The sequence below is a fragment of the Haliaeetus albicilla genome, chromosome 18, assembly GCF_947461875.1.
Source record: "Haliaeetus albicilla chromosome 18, bHalAlb1.1, whole genome shotgun sequence".
In the NCBI taxonomy this organism is placed as follows: Eukaryota; Metazoa; Chordata; class Aves; order Accipitriformes; family Accipitridae; genus Haliaeetus; species Haliaeetus albicilla.
The window spans coordinates 16,860,371-16,882,897 of record NC_091500.1 but is presented as its reverse complement, the minus strand read 5'-3'; the positions used below and the strand labels follow the sequence as shown (position 1 = coordinate 16,882,897).

The 22,527-nt window shown below is 39.5% G+C and overlaps 1 long non-coding RNA gene across 1 annotated transcript; it reads left to right on the top strand.

Annotated features, from left to right (window-relative positions):
- Nucleotides 1-5,251: 5,251 nt before the first annotated feature.
- Nucleotides 5,252-19,936, top strand: LOC138689719 (uncharacterized). The gene is made up of 4 exons (XR_011328619.1): nt 5,252-5,423; nt 12,239-12,370; nt 13,894-13,995; nt 19,030-19,936. It is a non-coding gene; the product is annotated as an uncharacterized lncRNA (long non-coding RNA).
- The last annotated feature ends 2,591 nt before the right edge of the window (nt 19,937-22,527 follow it).

Below are 22,527 nucleotides of genomic sequence, written 5' to 3'. Positions count from 1 at the left end.
CCCGCGGAGCATTATGGGTGCAGGCGGGGCCGCCATCTCAGGCGGCGGGGGCGGGCGCTGAGGGGAGGCGAGGCCCGGCCGGGGGCCTGGCTGCTCCGCGGCGGCCGGGGAGGCGGCCAGCCCTCGGGGCGGTGCGGAGGGTCTCTCCGCGGCTGCTCGCTGCAGCGACGGCCGCGCTGTGAGGGCTTGAGGCGCTGGGTGCAGCATTCCTCCCCCCGGGGGCACTCGCTCGCTCGGGGCATCCCCCAACACGGTGCCCTTACCGGTCTCCTGGAGGGGGAACAGGCCTCCCGTCTGCCGCCCCCCCGGAAGGGGAGGGGGGTCCGTGTTTCTGCAGCCCCTCTTTGGGGTGACCTCGGGGTGCAGGCCCGCCCTGGGCAGGACTCCAGCGCTCTCGCGTCTTCTCAGGTGCACAGCGATGTCCCCCATACAGTGGTGTGTGCAACTCGCAGAAGGTAGTTTCTTCTCAGTCCATGCGAGTGACTTCACTAGCTGACTTTACTAGGTTTTGTGTAGTTTTCTTAGCACGACTGAGGATTGTGGCACTTGGTACAAATCATGAGTGATGGGTCTGTGAGTCAGCTGTTGCCAAACAGCACACCTTATTGCGATTAAAACCAGGAAGACATACTTTTACAGCTGCGCTGTGTGCCAGTTAATGTTTTCTGGAATTAGCTTGATCTATTTGCAGATGCCTCTAGCAACAATGATTGCAAGTGATGTACTCAGCAAAAATGGAGAAAAAACATCACCATTGCACATACTGCTTTTTGCCACACTGATCATTAGTTAATTTGAAATACTTAAATAGCTATAGCATGAATAAAATTCAGTTTTTCATAAGAACAAAGGACAGACATAGTGCTTAAACTAAGAGTGTATATCTCCCAGTTCCTTGTCTCCGAAGATGGAAAGATTATAAGAGGCCAAACTGCTGGTGAAGCTTCCGGTGGGTCCACTTTGAATTTCCAACAATTTGCATCTACTGACTCCCTAAGTCAGAGGTCATGTCTTCTTCCTTAGTAGCTCTCAATGTATCTCCTCCAGACATTTGTCCGGTTGACCCTCTACTGCTTGTAAACCTGTAGCATCCATAACATCCTGCTGGCAGGGAGTTCCACAGTGTAATTGTATGTATGAAGAATCACTTTCTTTGCTCTCAACTTGACATTTCGTGATGCCGTTTGATGACCCCTGCTTCTTGCTTTGGAAAGAACAGTAAACAATTTTGCTTCCTCTATGCCAGTCATCACTTTATAGCTTCTATGAGATCCCCTTTCAGTTTGGCAAGGCTTCTCCTGCAGACTGACAAGTCCAAGTGAAATATAGTTGTTCTTTCAACAAAAGGTGTTTGTTGCTACTCTGTGAACTTTACCAGTTCTACTCTTCCCGTTTGTGGTGGTGGGACTGGAACTGCATACAGTGGATTTATAAAGTGGCACAATATTCCCTGTCTTGTTCTCAATATTGTTCCTAAATATCTCTAACATTCAATGCGCTGTTGATCTCCACTGAGCTGATGTTGAGCTGACGTTGTCCTACAAGTAACATTCAGTTTCTGAGATCTCACTCCTGAAATGTAATGGTCAGTTCAGACACCGTTATTCTACATGTAATGTAGAACTGTGTTTTCCCCACATGCATTACTTTGCAGCTGTCTGTATTCACAATCATCTATTATTTTACTGCCAGTCACCAAAGACACAATTCAGTTGCCCATATGAAGGAGTCTAGTGTTATTTCAGATGACACAAGGGTGTCTTACCGAGACTTCAGAAGAGCATGGGTCTCCATTAGGTCCTGTGCCAGAACCATTAAGATGTCTCCCATATCGTAAAGCATGAGTGTGGGTAATTGAGCCCTGAGTATTGAAAGGTCTTTGTGCAATTCTTCTCAGACACATCTTTTCTTTCCTTCTGTGAATAACACAGTATCATCAGCAAGCTTTGTCTCGTCATTCCTCATCTCCTTATTCAAATTATTTATCAATAAGCACAGAGATGTGAAGATGCATTAGTGACTTCCTTCCACTGTGAGAACTGACCTATTACTCTCAGTCTTTTAACCACATTTTAATCCATGCAGGGATCTTCTCTCTTATCCCATGGGTGCTTAGTCTCCTTAAGAGCCTTTGGCCAAAAAGTCTTGAAAGTCTTTCAGAAATCTCAGCAAACTGGATCTCTCCAATCCCTCTTATCCAAGTGCTTGCTGACACATTCAGAAAATTTCATACCAAGTTTATAAGGCAAGACTTCTCTTTGCAAAAACAGTGTTGACAAAACCCATGTTGACCTTTCCCTAGTAAATCATATATGTCCATGTATGCACTAATTCTAGTTGCTACTGGTCTGTGCAGAACAGGTGTCAGTTTTCATGGTCAGTAGTTCTCCAGCTTTCCCCTAGAAACATTTTTATAAATAATGCAACATTTGATACAATCCACTCCTTAGATGCCAAGAAAGTTTTAAGCAAGAATTTACACCACAGTTAGGATTTCAGTTATTGCATCCTCGAGTTTTTTGGATGAACAGAGAGAATCTGTTGAGAATCTGTTACTGTTCATTTTGTCTACTCTTAATTCATGGACCTTGTTTTAAGTCAACATCTCAGTTTGAAACAGATTGGAGAGAAGGACGATGGTGAAGTGTTCCAGCAGAGGAACACAAACACAGGAAGTTCTCTTGGGTTTTCCATTATGGCCTTATCATCTCCAAGTGCTGCTTTTATGCCCAGTTCAGTTAGTTGGTTTCAGAACCTAGCAAGCTTTTGGCACTTGAAACACTAAGATTATTGAAATCCTTTCAAATCTTCTGGAAAAGCATTTATTATTAAGTTTTATACATTTTATCACTCTTTCCTCTGATGGCATTCATGAGACCTACTGTAACTCTCTGAGGCTTTTTTTTTTCCCAATTGAAAAGTCTTATTTTGGTTAGTGTTCCATTGTGCGGAATTATTTCATATTTGTGTTTATTCTAGTTACCTCTTTCTGTATTTTTTTAGATATAGTATACCCTTTCTGAAGCATATAATATATCCTTTTCCTCTGCTCATGTCTTAATTCTAGTGACTTTCCTATTTTTTGACCTCCACTGAGTACAGAGTTGAGGTGTCAGGTAGTTGATGCTCCACCAGCTTTCCAAGATCTTTTTCCAAAGTAGTAACTACTAAACAAGTGCTAATTATTGTGAGTATTTGGTGAAGGTTATACTTGGCATTTATAAACTTCAATTTTCATTTGCCTTTTTATCAGATGTCATTTAATATTGCAGGATCTTTCCGCAACTCTTAGAATCAACTTTAGATGGAGCTTTTTGGAATAGTTTTATCTGCAAACTATCTGTATTTTCAGATTGTATATTAAACTGTAGAGGTCCCAGTACAGATGCATTTTTTTATCGATGAGTGGACTTTCTTATCTCTCACTATTTTGTAACTTGTAAAGCAAGATACAGAAAGCCAGGTAAAAGGTTTCTTTTTCTGTTATCACTTGACTTTTCCCACTGAATATGTTTTTTCTTCCATTTACTTCTTATCTCACAAGGACACCTTAACAATAAAAGTTGATTGCTTGTAAATATTTTTAGGGTTACAGACTGTTTGTGATCTGCATTTTGACAGAGCCCATCACAGTGGAATTGTTAGATTAAGGTGCTTCGACAATATAATAGCAAAATAGTAAACAGTAGTTAGGAAAAGTGTAATTGATTTAGCATTATTGTTTATTACACATTACTAAAAAGAATTTATTTTGTATCAGTAGGTTAGTTTGGTGGCATGTGGTGGTCTGGGTGTGATTTTTTTGGTTTTTATTTGTTTATACAAACATACCTTCTTGTGTCCAGTACAAGAGCACCTTGGGAGTGTGTTGATACTCAGTAATGACAGAAATGCATTCTTCCCTTCCCCCATTTAGGAATTTGAGCCATTTTATTAGTGTGATTAGGGCCTAAACAAGGATATGATAAATACGTAGGATATGATTAGAAATGAACGGGAAACAGCATGTAGCGTGTTTTGGTGAGGAATAGCACAAGAACAGCACATGAATAAAAAAAAGAAACAAAAGAATTTAATATATGTAGCCAATAAAATGTGTTTTCCTGAGTTAATAATAAAAGCTAGAGAAGTGCAGAGACAACTAACTGGACAGCTAACCCTGTCCAGAAGAAGAGTTCCTTTAAGAACATGTCTTCGATAAAAGAGCTTAGCCCACTAACCAGAGTGATTCCTAAAATACACAGTTAAATAATTCACTTAGAAAGGAAAGTAGATTTTGTGGCAGCCCCTGGAGGAGGATGGAGGATTATCTTTGTTTTGTGAATGTTTCAGTAGTAAATGATGCCCCAAGGAAAAAGGCCTGATCTTGATTGTGAGCTAAAGAGATAAGCAAAGCCCCACCCTATCCATGTGGGAGATGGTAGGCTGCATAAAGCTGCATATTTTCCCATGGGAATTATTGGAACCCCTATTACTTGTGGTTTTTCAATCTAAATTGGGCGAAGTTCTGGGAAGTGCGGTGTCTTACAAGGAGTGTTCTTTCTTTGGGACGAGGATGGAATGAATGAGTTCATAAGTCTCTTCCACTTTCATGGTCATCTGCAAAAAAATTCCTTACAAGTTTCTCAAAGTAAAATAACCTCCAAAACATGGAAAAAAACCAACAGCAAACCATCATCTGTGTTTTTGTAACACAAGGAGGGCTTTGTGTTTGTTTAATACCATGGAACATGGGACCTAATAGCAAGAACATACCTGCAAGAGTTAACAGACAAGATGACTGGTTTACTTAGATCTTGATCGCTGAGGTTAAGTCTTCTTCCTCTTGCTGATTGAGACTGTTCTGATAAATGATCTGGACTCCTGTGGCATACCAGTTCTGTACTGTTCAAGGAAAAACGGTAGAAGTTTCTAGAATTCCTCTCTTCCTCACCTTTTTCTTTTTTTTTTCTCTGTTCTCTTCCATGGCTGTCTTTCACCAACTCATCTGACTTAGTCTCCTCTCTTTTATCTCCATAGATGTTTTTTGTCCCATACAGCCTTTCATTACTCTGAAGGCCTCACCCTTACTTAGTGCTGTTTGGCCCATTGTCATTTTCTAAATATGTATAACATTCCACATTAATGATCCAGCAGTTTACTTTATTAATAGTCTTTTCCCGCTATTTCCCCTACCTACTCAGCAAAGACAGGAACTTGGCTGCATCTCTTGAAATCTACATATTCCATTATTTTCTGGCTACAGGGAACTTCTATGGTCATCTGTGGTCTTCCAGGACTACACTAATACACTGCAACTGGACTAACTTACCTGCTTTGCTGGTTTTGAAATCTGCTATTACTACATTATAAAGGAAAACAGAGGCACCAACATGAGAGAGCTTTTTAAACACAGAAGCAACCTGAATTTGTTCTTCATAATTGTATGTGTTCTCCATAATTATAATAACATATAATGCTGTTCTTCCCTGAAGCATATCAAAGTTAATCTTCCTAGGGAGGGAATATACTCTTGTGAAGTTACTTCCTGTTACAGTCTTTTTAAAAAATCCACAAAGAAATTACTTGGCCCTGCTCTCTGACACAAAGTGGTCCCTATTTCTTGTATCTGCCAGGAGATGGTGCTGCCAGTCTTCCATCTATTCCTTTCCAGTTCTTAGGAAAGGTGGCACGTGTTTATGTAGAATTACATGTATAAATAACGAAGATACTTCTGCCATCTGACTGGTGCACTTTTTTCCTAATAGGGATCTTAAGGGAAACAGAAAACACCTTTCCATATTTAAAGCTTGCTACTGTCTTAGCACTGGACATATATATTTAAGATCCATCAGATGTCAATGGCAAAGCCATTCAGGAGTTTTCCAGAGTTTTCTAGTGTTCCATAACAGGATGATGAATATAAGCCACTCATCTTTATGATTTGCTGGGTAGTTTCACACCTGCCCTTCTCACCTTTACAGACATCTCTGGGTGCACTCTGGCAAGGTGGTTCATACTTTCACAGGCATCCCAGCCCTGTTCAGAGAACCAGAGCTTTGACACTGCTTTAAATGGAAGCAGGATGGGGTTTTAAGTCTCATCCTAAATCACTTTAGGCAATTTAGGCAGTTCTCTTTGCATTACTGCTGATGTGAACAGGTCCTGCAGCCCCACCTTTTTATTGGTTCTCTTTTCTCTCCTAAGAAAGAGCTTCTCTGATTTGAAATATAATAGAAGAAAAGAGAATCTAAGTATTTGCTAAGATAAAATGTACTTCTTCTGGGCAATATTTCCGATCAGGCTAATATAGCTCCAGGAATGTTGTTAATGTAAAGGCCGCTAATGGGGAGCTTTTGGGAAGTAATGAAACGTGGGCTAGTCTCAAGCTGTACTATTTTGGTGTATGAGACACAGAGGGAACTGATTGCCAGTATACATCAGCAACCCAAGCAAAACCTGGCAGCTGGACAATTGAACATCTACTGAACTGCAAAAAAAAATTTGCAGAAATTTTAACTGATTAAATTTGCACACATTTGGATTTGGAAATCTGCTGGGATACCTTATGTTGACTGCTTTGGTCATATACCTCTGTGTATGTATATGTATCTTGGTCTATATATACATATAAACAGTCTCTTTATAGGCTTAGAACTGTAAGGGAAGCTTTGTAAGAGACAAATGAAACTCTTTTGGGCAAACTCTGAAATCAGTATCCAGTGGCTTACAATGAGTGAGAGCTGCAAGGTGGAACTCCTGTTGTTTTTTTTCCTCACAAGATACATTGGCAATATGGGATTTAAGTGTAAATGGAGACTTACACTTGCTATGAAAAATTAATGTATTGAATGCTGTGCAATCTGCATTACAAAGAAACAGAAATAGGGTCGGCTAGAAAGAGGCTGTGCTGAAATGGGTTAATGCCTTCTAGTTTTTTTGGCAAGATCTCAAATAGAGAGCAATTCATGGAATACATGGAACGTAGCATTAGACTTTGCTTGGTATTCCTCATTAGAGCTGTAGTAGACCACACTTGTGTATGTGGCATCGCTGAGAGTTGCTTGAGAAGAGACAAATGCCTCAGCCAAGCAAATAAGACCATGCATCTTCCTTGGCTTCCGTGGTGAGAACAGGAAGCCAGAGCCTCTTGCAGAATCAGGTGCTCTTGAAAAAAAAATCTGCTCTGATGGGATGTTGCAGTGATTCTCCCCTGTACAATGAGATGTTGCGTGTCTGTCTTAATGCTCCTCTGGGTACCATCTTAAAGCCTCGGTGGAGGTAAAAGACCAGGACAAGAGGAAGTAGAAATTCTGATCTTCTGTAGTGACCTGGTAGCTTTGCAGCAGCGGGACAGGGCAGTTTTACCCTAACTTGCCCCACTGGCTGAATGAACCCATTCGCCCCAGAACTTGAGGAATGCAGGCAGCTTTTTGCTAAGCTGGTGCAGCCCTCAGTGTCAACAAGCTATCAACCTGTTCAGAGGTTTCATTCTCCTTATTTATTTTTGGCCCTGTCAACTCATTGGTATCTGAGCAACATAAGTGTGAAGCATTACCACTCCAGGCTAGCAAGTACTTCACACTCTGAATAGGTGTGACTGCACTGAGCAGGAAATCTGGATCCAACTCCTCACAGTTCTTTCTCAGACAAAATAGTTCTGCTGACTATGTGAGTGAGACCAAGAGGATTTATTTTTAAGTCATTTCTTTGCAAAGAAAAGGAGTTCACCGAATGCCTTGGGTCTATGAACACTATACCAAAATTTTCATGTGAGCAGAATCTGCACATGCTAGCTATTTCCAAAGAGAAAAGGAAATCTCTGTGAGCAGCCTGCATCAGGGACACCAGTTCACCACTGCAAAATGGGCCTGCATGTGTCTGACTTGCAGACAACCTACTGATGTCAGGCTTGGGAGCACCAGTTAGCTCACTTCATCTAACAGCTGGGGTTTAGGTTACCCAGACTGGCCATCCTCATGATGGAGCTTTGATGCAGGAGCCACACTTGAACCACTTAAGACCTACATGCGATTCAAGAGTCACCTGCCCATCAGCTGAGATTTCAGCCATTATTTTTATATGTCTTTGTATTTATGTGCCTTTGATCTCTCATTTTCATGGTGCCTCATTGCTACATCCACTGCAGGCCTCTCAGTTCCATATGGTGAAAATGTGACTCATACAATTGCCACTCCCCAGCCCTACCTGATTACACTCCTCTGATTTTTTTCACCAGCTAGATCTGATACAGGGCACACAACAGGAAGACAGAGAAGCATACTTCCAAGGGATACTTTTGCCTCAGGAGAGCGCTGCTAGAAGGCATGTTTCCTTGCTACACCTGTGCAGGCTCTCATCCTTCTGGCCTACGTGGATAGGTTTGGTTGGAAGTATACTCTGCATAGTGGTAGTAAAAAACCTTGAGAGGTCTACCCTCTGGGTCAGCAAATATGCTACTGAGGTCTCTTATTCATTGAGCTGTGACTTAGATTGCACTGGTAACACAGCTGTGACATCGTAAGGCACCTGGGAGCACTCTGGTGATTCTGTGATCACAAATGTCTAGGTCAGTAGTCTCCAAACAGTTTGGACCATCGGAGTGTAGTCAACTCTCAAAACTTACTGTAGCCTGTTATTAAAATTCTTCTTGAAAACATGTTTTTGTATGGTTCTGCAGAGCCCTTACCAGCGGCTCATGGGGCACAGTAAGGAAAACACTGGCCAAAATACTTCTTCAGCTGTAAGTAACTCAAGGTACCTCTACAGAAGTGGGGACACCTTCGGCTAAGTCTCTTCACCTTTCTGTGTGTGAATTAGTTTTTCAATGGTAGAGTGTGGATATTAATATACTTTAAGTATGCAATGTAAGTGCCAAGTATTCATAGTTATTATACACCTGCTGACCTAAAGCACTGATTTAAAAGAACTGGGAAATAACCTGAAAATAAGCACAGTACTAGACCCATTTTTAAGTGATTATCTTAGAGACAAGGGACAATTTTCTTTATGAAAAGTGAGACTGATACTTACAGCTCCTGTTTCTCACATGTGACTGTATACTGTTAATGGTGAAGAACTGGTAGGCAGGAAGTTTCTAAGGTCCCTAAAGCAGAAAACACAGGCACGGAGTTTACTGCAAATCTAGGACAAAAACTCATACTTGGTTATCACTCTTTTAAATTTTTTTGATCTCAAAAGAATACTGCTTTATATTTAACCAGGGATGTTAATATGGCTGTTTGTAAATGAAAGTATTTTTGCACTTGAGGGAAAAGATAATAAAGGAAGTGTTTGAGTGAATGTCTGTTCTGAGCAAATGCCTGTTCGTTAAGATAGTATGTAAACAGCACTGTAATCAAAGTATTCAAATGCTTTTGAAGTTGATGAGGAAATGTGTGACAAATATCATCAAGAATGCAGTTCAAAGGGTACAGTTCATATCTCTTAAGACACACACAGAAGACCTGATTCTGATCTTATGCTACTTGTATACCTTGCTTCAGCTGAATCAAACTTACTCTGCTGTCAGAAGCCATCAGTGGGTAACTGTTCCTGCTTTCTCTGGGACGCTGAGAAAAGCTGATCCCATGGGACCACGGCAAAGAAGGACTCTGAAACAGGCCATAAAGAGGGCCATGAAAGATGAGGTCAACGAGGTGACCAAGAAAAAGTTTAAGAGAAAAAAAATCAAACTGTAGAGCCATCAGAGCTTTTGCTCTTGCACTTCTGCCCTTGATACCTCCTTCTCCTCTGCCTTGCCTTTTCCCTTTGGGATTCACAAAATCTGTTCCAGGATGACCAGTTAAATCGTGTTGAATATGGTTTGTCCTTGTATGTATTTGTAATTAACTGCCCTGAACTCTTAGGCACGTTCATAGTTTATTTCGTTGGCTGGTTTTTCACTTGTGTTCTTCACAAATATGTGTAACAAAAAGGAGTGAAAGGTGTAAATAGTCATGCAGAAACAAGGTCTACTCCTGTTTGGATCCCTGGGTTATCTGGAAGACTCCTCAAAGACAGCTGACTGAGAAAAATCAGACACAGACAATAACACTTGTGATGGAATACCATGGGCCTCCACTTAGTTTTTATATGGAAGTTGTTCTCAGTACAGCTTCTTGGGCAGCAGTGTCTGCATCATGAGGCCCCTAGACTCATAATGACAGTCATCCTGGTTAGGTATTTTCAGCAGGATTACAGACTGATCAGATGTACGTACCAGCATCTTCCAGCTGTACTTACAGGGGCCTTGCTGTAAGAGTCATTTCCCAGTAGGAATTAGTAAGATCAGCAGACTGTCCCCTGCAAATTAAACCATCCTTTTGGTCCAAATCCCAGTTCTTCTATGTCTTTTGATGAGAAACATTGCTAGAGCCAGTGTAAGCAAGGATGTGTTGCTACTTTTTTTGGTGCAATTATACTGAGATTAGAGAAAACATTACTTTTCAGGACCTTTTACAAACACTAAAGTGATTAGAACAAAATCAAACCAGTTGAATTTTAGTGTGTTGCTGTTGGACATGTTTTCTCATTTATCACAGCTGATACAAATCCAGGTCTTTTTCCCTTAAGAATACAGATTATTGGCTTTTATTAGTATCTGAGTAATAGCACTCTAAAGTGTAATTCACCAACCCCCAGTCTTCAGAATGCAATGATAATTCACCAAGAATAAAACCACCACCAGTGACTATACAAACATATTTGTACTTACTGGCTTTATGCAATAAGGGGTATAAAATAAAAGTAAGATAGTATAAAAATAAAAGCTGTTAAGATCTTGAGAGAAAAACCCCTAAATTGCTGTTTATGTAGGAAGAAATAAGTATAGTAGCTGAGTTTTAACACAGATAAGTCTAATGTATCTGTTTGACAGTGGGCTAGTGAGAACAACTATGTTAATGTTTTTAATGCTGTGTAGAGTATTAGGACTATTTAGCATTAAGTGTGTTTCAAAGACAAGGCCCTGAGGAACCTGTAACTTTGAATTCGGACCTGCTCTGAGCGGAGAGTTGAACCAGATGATTTCCAGAGGTCCCTTCCAGCCTTAATGATTTTATGACTCTAAATCATTAACAAAACTAGTCTGCATTTATTAAAATATTTGCCTTATTAGTGGCTGACAACATTGTCTAACGATAAGAGCAATGCAGGTGTGATGTTAAGCTATAAAATGTTATAATCAGTAATTATATATTTTATGTAATTATATATATTTTATAAATGCGTGTGCAATTTGTGCAATGTAGAGAAACAGTTTAAGTATGAGGAGATGTTTTTCTAAGATCTCTAAATGTATATTACTTGTCTCGCTCTTATTAATGCAAAGATACTGCATATATGATAGTAAGTAAACCTGAGCAGTTTTTTACATTGTATTTCATTAGACTTTCACATTGTTTTTACTGTGCAAGCCTCTAGCATTCCCTATAACTTAAACAATGTTCAAATGAGCTACTTGAAAAGTTAAATTTACTTAAAGAATAGGTATTTAACTGGCTATTCTCATATAAGTCTACAAGAACACACAGAAAATAAGGGTTTATCTCAATCTTTAAGGATTTATACTTCTATTTGTTTTTCCAGACAACATGACCAGTAATTACTGTGTCAAATGTGGTTTCTAAATAGTCTTCAGAGAAGATGCCATAATCAAAATCATGTATTTGGGGCAAAATTTTAACTTTAACAACATTTTTCTGTCCCCATTTGAGTCCAGAAATTTGAGTTATGCAAAGGCATGAGTGGTTCAGATGACTGCAAACTTACAGCTGATGATGTGCAGTTACTGGCATGGGTTCAGCCTAGGTCCTTAGTAACGAAAAGTTGTTACCATCTGATTATAACTAATTTCCAAAATGAAATGAGTCAGTCTTCTGCAAGCAGACATGGTCACATCTCATAAATAAATAAATATATACACAAATACATATAAAAATATATACAATATAATATTTATAAATAAAATACATGTTTCAGTATACACACACCAGCACAACTGAAACTAGTTGGCATACTACTTATTGTTTTCCCACCCTTTTACTTCCCACGAACGTGATGCATCTTTTAGGTTATAATTTTAAAGTGGGGATTCCAAATACTCTTGGCTTCCTGATTGAAATTAATAGGAGTCTTGCCCTAGATAGTTTCATTTTAATCAGTTAAACTTTTTTAGTGAACTAATTTTCTGTGGAAAATTATCAGATCATCTTGTTTGTTGTATTAATCCCATATTCTCCCATTCCCTTCATTACAGGCATCAGTACCAGGACATTTCATTCTGGAACACTACAGAAACAGCCTCCCACACAATAAAGCACGGGAAGACTGAAAACATTTGCCTTCTGATACTTAAAATTGTTTTTTACCCCTAAACCCAACTGCAAAGGTAGGAAGAAATTTGGATCATACAGAATACATGAAAATTGCAGTAAGACACATGTTTGCTTACCATGCCTATGTTCTTCCAGGGTATGATTTGGATTGACAGTTCTGCTAAGGATACCAAGGTTCTTTCCTTGGTGAGGATCATGATTTTTGTCTTTTAGATACAACTCTTCTTTTTCTGCAATGTACTTTTGAGTCTTGGGAGCTTTCACTACTGGAAAGTATTACTCCTAAGGAGATTTTTATCATGGAGCCCTGAGTGTGAATCTGGTATCACTTACTTTAAGTCAATAATAAACATTACAAGACCAGACTCAGAATCCAGTGCAAACCAGACAAATAAACCCACCTTGAGTCTGACCGATAGGGGTGTTCCAAAAGTCCTTATACTCAGGTTTTTGTCACATAGCCACAATCAGTCCAACATAATTTGCATTGCCATAGGGAGGGGTAGTCCTCCTGGTCTCTCCTCCATGCATTTCTCTTGTTACAGAACCGGGCTGTGTGTGGGTCAGCACATGGTTGGGGAAGTAATAAGTGAAAGGTGTCTGCCTTCGTATTGGGTTCTGCATTCAGGCTGCCTTATGCCAGCCTAAGGGAGGCACTAGGGACAAGCACAGATGAGACAGCAGAAGTTTTTGAAGGCAGTATGGATTTATGTTGGACTAAATTGACCACATAACGGTGGCCTCAGAGGGATCCTCCAGAGCACGTATCCAGTGCAGAAACTGGCTGTCAGCATAGGAAGCATAGCCCAGGAGGACAGGCTGCCACTGCAGCTTTGTACCATGGCAATTCACATTTAATGCAAGAGTCCTCAGACACCACTGGCAGCAAGTATAAATCAGCATAGCCTTCGGGTTGCTGTAATTTATAAGGCTCAGACTGATACATTTCATGCTGCAATGTTGTTTAAAAGCAATGTGTAGTGTTTGTAAGCCAGGGATTTTTTAAATAAGAAAACAAGTAAACACATTACTAGCAGCAAATAAGAGTTTTGGGAGTGGGTGGATGCAAGTGAATATGAAAGCTGAGTGACGAGGAAGAAAAACAAATAAAAATACATCAAACTACATCTACTAGTTACTTTTGTCTCAATGAGGTAGGTCTCTGAGGCAGTTTCCCTGCACAGCAACAATCTCTCTATTCCATTTGGAAACAGAAAACATGGAAAAACTTCACAAGTCAAGGGAAAAAACAAGTAGCAACAAACACGAAATATGTTGTTAAATGTAGGATTTTGAATTTTTGGTCATTTCTTCCACAAAAGGCCCTCAGTAGTCAGACATGCCTTATTTCTAAATGTTAAAATTCCTTCATTATCAGAGTATTCTTATTAACCAATAAGATTTTTATAATCTACATGTATTTATTTATATTTCTTAAGATGTTGAAGATTTTTTTCTCATTGCCTGTTTTAGAAATTGGGATCCCTCTGCACAGGAAAATACTTTGGGGAGAGGAATGCAGGGCATGTAGAACAATTGACATCCCTCTATCTTGTCATTGTCTCTGGCTCCGCAGGCGGCAGCTTGGAGAGCACTTTTCCTTTGGCCCACATGAGAAGAAAACAGCTGATTACCAGTGCCAAAGGAACACAGGACTGGTCCAACCTTTTATATTCAAGTAAGCATGTAATAGACATCTACTTCAGAAGGCTCCACAAAACATCTAGTCTATAAATCTGGGCTACAAAACGGGTTTTCAACATCCTGTAACACAAAATACCTACAGAAAAAGACTGAAAGCCACAATTATTAAGAAAAAAAGCCACAAGAAGAGGTCAGGAGACACTGGACACTGCAGAGACCCTAAGTTTCTGCAGTAGTAGAAAGTATATGACAAAGTTCCAGTAAGAAGCACACTTCTCCACTGTCTCTTACAGAGAAGGAAATAAAAGTTACAACAGTTCTTCCAAAATGGATCTGAGAGGCAAATTCCTCCTGGGTCTCAGTTGGCTAGATGAGCATCCCTCTAGTATTTGCAGATCAGAGTTATGAGGAATCTCAAGGGTAAACATCCACTTTCAGACAATAGGGTGCTTTTGTATAGCTTCCATCAAAACAACAATGGTGTTTTATTGGTCAGTGTATTCTGCTTTTAAAGTTCTTTATCTTGTACACCCTCATCTCTCTTCACCTAGATGCGAGTCTGTCTAAGTGCATTCTTGTAATCCATTCTCATCTTAATGCTACATTCTGGATTCTTTGGTCTTTGATTTTGTTTGTAATTATGACATGAATAACATTAATGGAGAATGATACAGATGGGATGCATGAAGTGGGAATGAAATTTCATGTACAAACTCTGCAGCATGAGGTTAATCACACATATTTCAAAGACTTATCCAATGATAATAATCTAAATGCTGATTCCAAAATTCTTAATATCCCAGATAAGATCTGGCACTGCAAGACCACAGGCTACCTGGCTGAGGGAGAGCAGTCAGTTAGCAAGAAGCACCAAGTGATGGGGAAGGAAAATTTGGCAAATGGTCAGGGAAGATTTTACTTGCCCCCCCCAAAAAACCCAATCCTTTGGATCATGATAGCCAGGTCATGGCTGATTTACAAACAGCAGCAAAAAGCCATCTTAACACCAGTCTAACCAACTACACAGACAGTGATTTCACACCTTGGTGTGCGTTGGCACAGCAAGCCCATGTCATTTGTATGATAGCGTAGTAGTCAGCACAGTGCTGCACATCCACAATCTTGTAGATGAGTTGTATGGGACATTATTAAAACAGGGCATAGAGTATATTACCCCTGCAACTGCTTCTTTAAGCTGTTCTTCTCAAATCTTCCTTTTATTCACCCATCAGCTGCATCAAGCAGATGTCTCATGCAGCTGAGAAAGCAGTTCTGAATTCCAGGCAGAGCAGATGGCAAGTCAGTTTTAAAGGTTTCATCTAGAAGACCAACATAATGATATAAGACTATATGGTGTTCAATTAATCAGTGCTTGCAAGGTGATGGAATCAAGAATAGGATTTATTTGTTACACTGGGAGATATGTTTTCCATATTTTTCTACCCTTATTGTCAGTCATGTGCTTGCATGACTAGCTGGGGAATCAGAGACAGCTCTAATGGAAAAGAGAAATTAAGTCATCTGGTCCATCCCCACTGCCAGGGCATGACTGTTCCCTGCAATGTATCACTTCCCACACAGTTATCTTTCCAACTGTCTTTTGTAAGATGGAAATGCAATTCAGAGTCCCATTTGGCTATGACTATCAGGCCTTTTGAGGACTTTTTATTTGGACAAAAATGCCTAATGAGGGACTCAGAGCTAACAATTTTAAATACATTTCAAAGAAAAAAAGCAAATCTCAGAATTTGATTCTCAGTAAAACTTTTTAACAGAAAAATTGTGCAATATTTGGGATAATCGGGGACACTGTTTTCATTCAGACAGGAAATAGTTTCTATGACTCAATTCTACAAATTAAACAATAAATTTCCTGCTAAAAAAAAAAAAAAAGCACCAACTAAAAAAACCTAGTTCAGTTAGTAGTTTAGGAATCAGCCAGTACTTGTGATGCTCTGAGCAGACTCTCATCAGGAGAGTTGGCACTAGAGCTAGCTGACTGTAGGTATTCCAGGTTGCCTTGATAAATTATTCCAAATGGGATCCAACCCCATCATTCAGCAGAACATCTCACTGTGCAAGCACTCAAGACTGCACAGAGCAGGACTGGTTTATTAAGGGAAAAAAAATGAACAAACACAAATGGAAAAACAGTGATAGAACTTACATGTAAGGAAATGGCAAACTACTTCCCTTTTGGCAGCCTTAGCATTACTAACTTCCATGCTGCCTGCAAATGGGAATAACCCCCAACTTTTACCCCTTGACTACATCACCACGCTCATCAAATCCAATGGTTTGCATTAGTAAGTGGCAGTCCAAATATTTCCCTAAGGTTGATCTCCTTTCCCAAAGGACCTGTTTGCTTCTTTTTACCAGGAGGTGCCACCATGTAGTTTGGTTTAAGGATTCACTTCCTTGAGTTAGGCAGGGATTCTCCAAACTCTGCTCAGCTTTGCTGCAGCATTTCCTTTTGCCACTAAATTCTCATCCTTCTCTCCCTTCACATGCTTATCTACATCAGTTCTTGTAGTGATGTTTTTAGACAATCACGCTTCACTGGAGAATTTTGTTTACACTGCACCTTGCAGCAACATTTTCACTGGAGAGGACCCAAGAGCATTTAAGGAAATTGAGCAGAAATCCAGCAGTTTAGAAACAAGCTCATCATGACAAAAGGAGTAATAATTTCTCTAGAACTTCTCTGAAAAGATCACAACCACTGCAATCTCAAGTACAAGTGCATGGGGTTGCTTTTTATGTCCCACAAGAGGAACCAGAAGATTTTCTTGGCGAAAGATGCCTTTTCCCCTTCTCCAAGAGAGCAGAGTGCTCTCAAGTGCTTCTGAGTTCAGGAATTCAACAGGTTATTCTCTACAGTTACCTTCTTAAATCTGCAAATTAATCCACATAGCTTTTCCTTTTGTCTCCAGCAAATTGGACTCAAGACTACAAACAGATGACAGGATTATTCCATCTCTACTATAAACCCAGAAGACATTGTCAAGCTCTTATGCTACTTATCTTTTAAAGTGCATGAGAGAACTCTGCGTTTCATTCTTTTACATAAATAATGACCCTGTGTTAATTTAAATGGGCTTTAGGGCTTTACCCCATGGTTTTAGGTAGTCATTGAAGCACTCAGCTAGTTACCAAAGGTTGTCAAAAAGTCATCAGTCATGAAGGTAGTGTTAGCATGTCAGGTGTGAGTTCCTAGGCACATGACTTTTCTGGATGCTTGCCTATGTAATGCTCTCCACAGCATGGTTGTAAAGCTTTACTGTAACAAAAATAATGATTAGATCCACAATGACATGACAATTTTCATGAGTTTTCTTGAAGTAACAGGTTTCTAGATTCCACTTGATGAGGAAAGATGTGATTACTAACAGAACATACTAAATTATAGTGCTTTTTTGGGTGTAGCAATTTCATACTATTAGAGAAAACAAAAAAACATTCCAGTATTACAAATCCACTGAAACTGAACAGTCAACTTGTTTTCTTTCCCATTATTTTTCCTACTGCACTGTTTAATTCCAGTGATTTATTCATTAGTAAGATGGCCTGCCTAGGTGTCTTGACAAGTGAAATCTGGAAAGTCAGGGAATAAAGTATGAAGTTCCAGGATGCTAATATTGATCTCATATTTGTGTCTGCCTGAAAAAAATGCTATGTTCCATTTGGAAGGCTTGAGCATCTTTTAAAAACTGAAGCGCCTTTGACAAGAATGATCCGCCCTTTCTCCTCTGGTTCTAATTGGACAAAAATAGTATTTGCATTTGACCCATCAGTCAAGACAGACAGATAAGCAATATTTCCTGCCAATGACTAACAACTTTTATCTTTTAAGACAGTGAAGTAACAAGTGAGCCACCTTTATAAAGAGCAGCAATTTGGAAAAAGAAAATAAAATGTTTATTTCTTTGAAATGTCAATGCCCATGCTGTTAAAGATCATTCTATTAGGCAACCAAAATGAGAATTTAGAGATTCCTCCTTCCTCAGCTGTTTTTTCCCTTTGCAATATAGATTATGTGCACACGCACACCAAAACAAAATGTCCCCCTTACCAAACAAATAACCATTGACAAAATACAAATCTATTGCAAAACCATCTAGGAATGGAATCCCCACCAAAATCAGCAAAACCTTGAGCAAAAAGATGTGCAGCATTAGGACCTGCCTCTGACAACCAGTTACTGTTATAGATATATTGAAGCATTGCAATTCCTACCATCCCTGCATACCACAAAAGGTTCCTGGAGCACTCTGATCTATTAATCCAAGATTTCTTCCTGTGCAGACCTCCTGACAGCAGAATGCTTACTGGATTTTAGCCAACAGGCAGCACTGACACAAAAACAAATGGGTATAAACTGGCTAAGAATAAGCTTTTTATTTGGATTTCTAGCTATCAGCAGGGTAAGGACCTGGAACAGGCTTCCAGTAGCAAAGGAGGAAAAGAATCTAAATATAAGGCTTGATAAACATGCTGTGTAGTGCCTATGATGGGACTGAGTGGGATGTGATGATCTAGGGGGTCTCCTCCAGTCTTATTTTTAGTGCATAAACCACAGCATACGTTGTCCCACTTTGAAGCAAAAGTCTCTAATTGATTAGGTTGGCACACTTAAGGCTTTCTTCTCCATAGGAACCATTTATATTATTATTTCTATAAATTAGTATTTTTTGTTACTTACCAAAGCTGCTGGTTTTGAACCACATTCTGCAGCTCCACCAGAGGTGACGGTGCACTCTTGATACAGAACAGCACATCAACGTATTGTCTCGTTGCTTGTAGAAGAATGGAGCGCCACAGACATGGAGCTATAAACATCTTTTCAGCCTTTACCACAGAAGAGACCTTCATGCCTCTGCATGTCCATGCACCACTGTTTTAAGTGACAAGATATTTTAAGTTCTTTCCACTCTGGAGGTAATAATAAGAGGCAGTAGTGTTCACATTCAATACTACTCTGATTTATGCACTGTCTTCCTTTTTTTATTCCCTTGGTTTACAGTGCACTTTCAGTAGCGAACATCTTCCTGTATCTTCTTTCCTCCAGGATCCTACACACCTTGCACCTGGGTGCAGAGACCAACCCCTCCTACAAGTATTTTCAAGGTGCAAGAGATGAGAACCATTTGTGCCTTCAAGAACAGCATCTCTTCACCAACCTTACAGCGTGCCCAGCCCTCGCTCCAGATCCTTAGAAGGACAGGGTAGAAAGGAAGAGCAAGGCCAAGGACAGCTGGAGTGGAATAGAGCAGGAGAGTAATCAGAACATTAGAAACACATTTGTAGGAACAGAAGTTTTACAGCAGAGTAGTTCTGAACTCAGTTGGTAAGTTATTAAAGAGTAGGCCTAGCAAAAGCCATCATTTTGTCTTCCTACATTATTGAAACTGTCACAGATGGGATAAAAATTGTGGGAAGGGACAAAATGGAATAGCAAAAACATGGAGTCAGTTAAACTGGCTCTAGCTGCAATACTACTGTACACAAACTTCTCTAGTCATGCTTAGGTACTCCTTGAGAAGTTCCTCCTGTTCCTCCCACTGAGAAAAACCGCAGCCATCTCTCAAGGGCAAAGCTTAACAGCAACAAACTCGCATGAGAGTAACAGAGTTTCCACTTGATGCAATATTTACTGGGCACTAACATTTATTTAATGCATTTTGGCATGGCTACATATTAACAAATATATATACTTTGAAGCCTCAGAATAAAAATAAATTTTGCATGGGTACCTATAAAAATAATGCTAATAGTGTTTGTATAAAATCCTACTGAAGACCTGATCTATGAAAATTGAGTTCTATTCTCAAGGTCCTGTATTTAAACTGATTAATTCTAACGTTAAAGGTGAATTAAGTGATGAATAAAGTTCACCAACGACTGAAACCCTTAAAATCAGATAGCAAGATCTTGTTCAGACCATTTATTCAGATCAAATTAGCTGTATAAATGGAATCTACACTACCTACATATTGAAACCAATGGTAATTAGGCTAACAGAGCAAAAGCAACTTTTTATAGCACTCTGGATTTTTCAGAAGGGATGAGAGCACAGCAAACCCTTGATTCTGCCATTTTATAAAATAGCCCCCCAAGCATTCTGTTGCCTCCCAGTTCACATTGGCATAATTTGTTCTGCAAGTAGAAACTGAAGTATTTTCTAATCTAAACTTAACTGGGCTGATTCATGCATCCTGTACCACAGAGGCTACAGTATCTGTAATACATGCATAAAATCTCTTTGGAAGACTGAGTTATGTGAAGAATGTTATAATACACAGCTTTGTTACTGCTGTCACTGCTGAGACCAAACTTTATTGCTCCCTGGCCATAACACATCAGGAGTTTTCCTTGGAGAGTGCAGTTTAAGTAATCTAGAGCATACAAACAAACATCTCCCTGTCCTTTTCCTCCCTCTCTTACAGGGCCATAATGAGCCCCTTTTATTGTTTCCAACATATTTACAACAGATCTAAAATACCCAGCATCTGCTCAGCAATACCAAGATCAGCAGCCATACATAATTTGAAGGCCTAAAAAATCCCAACCCCACCCTGCTCCCCCCAAACAGGTTTTACAAACTGTCCTTTTGTTTCCAGAAGTAGGGGGATTTTACAATTATGATGACAACAGCAGGAATGAGGATTTAACTAAGCAAAGAGATTGGACAACTGAGAATATCATTTGCAATAAAAGAGCTTATGAGCCACTTCTAATGGCATTTACAGAATCTCAGCTCAGGGATTCCTACACTGATGTCAAGTCACAGATCCTACACTACTGGCAAACTTCCCTTAAACAAGTTTGCATACACAGAAACTTAAGTTTTAAAATACTTGATCACATAGTTTGAGGCTACACTTTATTATCAGAGATGTACTCATGTCTGTTTATCCATCTAAGGATTCTGGCAGAAGACGACAAAGGCATTCCTCTAGCAAGTCTTCACAGCGTAGTGGAAAATATCATGGCAGTAATCCAAAGCTGGTACTAACATTTCACCCTTCCCACACTGGCATTTTATTCATCTGAAAGCTGGCCAAGCTGTAATTGCTGGAGCTTTCAGCAGTTGTGTCATCTAGCTACGCTAACACAGAAAAGGGCAGTTAGTTCTTGTTACAGAGGTCTGGGATTTCTGTTGTAGAATTGGGATTTCAAGTTTGTAGTCTTCCAGTAACATTAAGAACAAATTTCAAAGTTCATGCTTTTCCTATATATGATGATTTACTGCCCAATTTACAGTCTTGGTTTGATATGGAAGATAATTTTATGTGGTATCAGACCATTCTCAGACATACTTAGGATGTTACTATTACTTTGAAAACGACATTAACATTTAAAATATTAGTGTATTTTGTATGGTCACATAAATTCTGGTTATCTCAATCAACATTTCTACTGGCTTTTTTTGGGGGGTGGGGAGGATGTGTGTCTAAGTCAAAAGCTTTAAAAAATATAAAAACAAACACCACTACCCCCTCCCCCAACCTACTCTGGTCTCCCTACACTGCTCTGTACTGCACAAAACAAAGTCAGGTGCAATGTAGCAAGTGCTCTATTTGTTTTACAGAATCATAAAATAATTTCTCTCCGGGTATAACAAATAGCCTGCTATCACACCAGGAATGTTGCAACTACACTTGGAGAGAAGAAAACAGTGTGGTTTGTTGACATTACTCATTTCAACAAAGATCCTGAGAAATTAAGTACAAAACTCCTTGTTTTGCTGCTGAACTGAGTTACAGCACGAATACCTCAGAAGAAAATGGCTTTATATGAAGGACCACCTCTACTACCATCACCATCTGGCAGAAAAGCGAGAACACTAGAGCGCAGTTTTTTCTCAATATTCTGAAAATACTAACAAGGAAGTTGAAATGATTACTGCACTAATGTGAAACTTGTTGTAGAGGTTACGACAATAACTCTGCCCCACAGAATTTATTGTATACAACTGTATTCAGTATATGAAAATCCCATCCTTAATCTAACAAAACACTGTTGTTTTACTAAGGTGTCTTAGATTGCATTGTCAATTGTATGTCTGGCTCACAAAGAATAAGTATGGTTCAGGATTTGAGGTGTTAGTCTGTCCAGCATTTCCTAAGCTGCGGAGCAGCATGTAAGTGCATGCAAATTATCTCCTGAAGCTGGAAACCATAATACCACATGAATGCACCTAACTACTTGGGGTGTTGCACTAATAATGAATCTACCTGGGAGGGGGGGACTAGGCAAATTCACTTTGGGAATTACAGTCTATTCCTTTTTTGTACCATCATCCTATTCCCCTACACCTTTCATTCCTTCCCCTTCCAAAAAATACACATCAATGGCCAAATTCTGCAAGTAACAGTATGAAGAAAGATGATGCTGCATTCATTATTATTAAAGTTCAAGAGCTGATGTTGCAGTTTCAAGACTTATTTTTTGTGCAAAATGTAGATGCAGTGAACAAGAGACAGCTAGAATTTGCCCAGCTTGATAGACATTAGAAAAAGCATTTAATAAATTAAGCTATAATCTAGATATAAGCCCCAGATAC